This window comes from Corvus brachyrhynchos, unplaced genomic scaffold, assembly GCF_000691975.1.
Source record: "Corvus brachyrhynchos isolate BGI_N302 unplaced genomic scaffold, ASM69197v1 scaffold80, whole genome shotgun sequence".
NCBI classification, from domain to species: Eukaryota; Metazoa; Chordata; class Aves; order Passeriformes; family Corvidae; genus Corvus; species Corvus brachyrhynchos.
Genome location: NW_008236769.1, coordinates 14717799 through 14721045, shown reverse-complemented (window position 1 = coordinate 14721045; position 3247 = coordinate 14717799).

The following is a 3247-nucleotide window of genomic DNA, read 5'->3' as shown; positions in this document are numbered from 1 at the left end:
GCCTGCTCCCAGCCTGGGAATGGGAATATGTGGGAGAGACGGAGCCCAGCTGCTCCTGCTGGTGCCAGGCGTGGGGACAAGGGGCAGCAGGTGCAAGCTGCAGCTAGGGGGAAATCTAGTTAAATATTAGGAGAGAGCTTTTAACCTGAGAGTGAGCAAGCACAGGGCATGGAGACCTTGTGGTCTCTTGTACAACCCTGGAGACATTCAAACTTTAGCTGGGAAAACACAGAGGCACCTGATTAGACTGTGAGTTTTGGATTTAAATTTAAGATTGAGCCTGCTTAAAGGAGAGTTTGAGTCAGAAAAACCCAGAAGTCCCTCACAAGCAAAATCAGTCTGTAACTCAGCTCTGCAAAGCAAATTGTTCAGCCTCCCAACAGCCCAGTCACACCAACAGGGAAACTGAGGCACAGGAGAGAGAGGAGACACGGGAGGCGTTGTGCAAAAAAAATCCAGTTCTTCACAGGGAAGGGCTGTGCATCCCTTTGTTGCTTTTTATTTTAATACAATCAGCATTTTTTGAAGGGCAAGGTCAGCACAAGACCAGTGGCTGCACAAACCCAGGACACAGCTCAATGCTGGAGCACGCACAAGGGCTTCAGCCCAGGCAGGCAGGAGCAGAGGTAAAAAGAATGGCTGATAGCAACCTGCTGTGAGCCACAGAGCCCACGTCTGCAGCAAGGGACACATCACCTGCCAAAGCATTGGTGTCTGACCCTAAATACATTACCTCTCTCTTTCTTTTCTTACCGTTCTAACTGGAGCAATGATAAAAGTCTCTGGTAGAGAGTGGTCCAGTCAGTGCCCTGGGCACTGGTGTGGAAAACAACTTTTCTACACCCAACATCCCAAATTACTCTTTCTGCAGGCTCTTCAGGTAGAGGCAGTAGGTAAATTTTAGGCTCTGGACAGAGGTACCTGTGGTGGTGTTGCTCAAGGTTGAACAGGGTAGCTGTAGTAGAGCAGGAGGCAAACAGAAGCTTTTTAATAATATATCTGAGCTCAAACAGTGGGCCAGAGCAGAGCACACCTCTAGGAAATCAGCTAGGGAGAAAGCTCCTTATCCATAATTATATAAATTTTATCACCAACCAGCCTGCATCTCCCCACCATCTCTGTGCTCAGTATTCCCCATGACATTGCAAAGATGAAGCCTGAGTCACCCAAACCTCCTGTGACCCCATGGTCCTCCCTGCACCTGTAGTCACCAGATTCTCATGGCACACTGGGGTGCTCACCCTTTAATAGAGGTTTGTCCCCATTCCAGATGTGGATCCAAGTCCTTTCAGAAGGTGCTGGATAAAACAGAAAGGCTGGACCTTGTTCTTCAGGGATTGGTCAGGTTTAAATCGATGGTGAAACCTCCCCATGGCCATCCCTGGAGTCACTAAGCTCCCAGGTTTTACTTGGATGCTGAGATGAGTGGCTGATATCTCCAAAACAGAGTCGCAGCTCCTCAACATGCTCCAGTGGTAGCTAACACAAAAAACTGCAAGTGGTATCTCTGGAGAAAACAGTGAAATTTTAGAAATAAAGCAAATAGTAAAAGCTGCTGGATATGTGATTTGACTCCTCTATTCTAACCTCTCCCTTTTCCCATGATGGTGTGTGCCAAGGAGAATTAAGGACTTTGCTTCCTTGCCCATGCAGAGGCAGAGCACACTTCGAGCTCAGCTCTAATTCAGGCTAGAACACGGACAGGAACAAATCCATAGGGAAAACTGCAGCAGCTGTTAGTTTTTATTACCAATGCAATAATTTAATATCACCAATATACATCTTTGCAGGGGTCACCCAGCACACTTCAATGAGACTTCACCTATTCCCGCCACCATGGGACTTTATGCCTCTGGGCATTCACTTACCGTACATCTAATTCTTTTAATGTGTGTTTTAGCTGTGTGAAATGACTTCATTAATGCATCCAATTTTTTTTTCCAAGTGAAGAGCTTACAATGAGATTGATGATTAATTCAACATTACATTTGTCTGGAAAGCAGGAACCCTGCAAAAGAAATGGATTACACCAGGATACCTGCTGCTTTGCATATGCAAAGAGGTTGTTGCCACAGGTCCGTCCGTGCCCTGGGTCTATCAGCAGTGATAATCCTCCTGAACAAGGTCAGTGGTTAATGCTGGGGTGCAGGGGCTGCTGATGTGGCAGACACAGGTGAGCAGAGAACACAGCCTGGGACACAAACCAGGATGACAGTGCCGTTCACTTGGAGAGCTTTTCCCGTGCTCAGTCCTGCAATTTCCATGCACTCAAGTTTATAGTGGCATTTCATTTTGGATGGAGCTCTGAGCAACCTGGTCTAGTGAAAGGTGTCCCTGCCCATGGCAGGAGGGTTGGAACCAGATGATCTTTAAGGTCCCTTCCAACCCAAACCATTCTGTGATTCCATGATTCATTCTATGATTCTTTAATATTATTTTGAATGTTTAAGAAAAGGAGGGGAGGAGTGCGTCTGTGCTGCCTGTCAGGACTCATCCACTGCAGCAACAGGTCAAGAACTGGAAAATGTAATAACCTCTAATTAACCTGATCTTACTCAGTGCCTCCCTATTCCTGCTAACAGACTTTTCCAACTTTTTTTTTTTTGTAATGCATAGTTTTTCATCCCTCCAGGTAGAATTTCCTCAGCCTCTCCACCTTCCAAAGTCATCCCAAAGCGCGATGAGGACTGAGGAAGCAGAAAGACATGTATAACAGCGAAAATTCAATTTTTTCCTGCACAAATCCCCCTAAAATTTCATGTCTCAGCCCCGAGCATCGCAGCACTCAAAAACAAGCACAGCAAAACTCTCAACTTCTTGTTTGCTGAGCATCTTTTCCATCCTCCCCAGCAAAGTGGGCCCCTCTACGTGTCCCAAGCACAAGCAGTACTTTGGGTAGGGGTCCCCGGCCCATTTCCCCGGCAGGGCACCCCCGGAGTGCTGCCGGAGCCCCCGGTGAATCCCAAGGCACTAGATGGCGGCAGTGCCTTGTGTCCCGGCATCCAGGAGGCGATGCACGCCCCTTTCCCTGAGCCCATCCAGCCTTTCCCACCCTCCCAGAGGTCCCTCCACCCTTCAGGCTGCGGACGCCCAGCTATCCCAACACAAGCCGGGAAACACCTCTTCAAAGTTTTGGAGCTGAGGAAAAGGAAGCACGGGCTGCGTCCTGCGGCGGGAGGGTTGGATACAAAGCTGATGCAGGAGCTGATCGGGTTGGGAAGGAGGTTCTTAATGTTCACCCATCTTC